We start from the raw sequence: 467 nt of genomic DNA on the forward strand, positions 1-467 counted from the left end.
GCAGCCGCAGCTGGTCTGTGCCAGTGCTCCCCACCCTCACAGAGAAAGATTTCTCCCCAGTAGCCCGTCTGTCCCTGCCTCTGGCAGTGGGAAGCAGTTCCATCTCATCCGTCACTCCGAGCCCTTGTCCCCAGTCCCTCTCCAGCTCTCTTAGAGCTCCTTTAGGCACTGGAAGGGGCTCTGAGGTGTCCCGGAGCCTTGCCTTCTCCAGTTTTCCCAGCCTGGCTCCAGAGCAGGGGGGCTCAACCCTCAGAACATCTCCATGGCCTCCTCTGGAGTTGCCCCAGCAGCTCCGTGTCCTTGTCACGCTGGGGCCCAAAGCTGGACACAGCTCAGGTGGCTCTCACCAGAGCAGAGCAGAGCAGAGAGGGTGATCTTTTCACACCCCAAAGGTGGTTTCTCCTCAGTCTCACCTCCACCAAGACAGGATCCTGACAAGAATGAACATTCCCGTGCCATGGGATCAG

Source organism: Geospiza fortis, unplaced genomic scaffold, assembly GCF_000277835.1.
Source record: "Geospiza fortis unplaced genomic scaffold, GeoFor_1.0 scaffold55, whole genome shotgun sequence".
Taxonomy (NCBI): Eukaryota; Metazoa; Chordata; class Aves; order Passeriformes; family Thraupidae; genus Geospiza; species Geospiza fortis.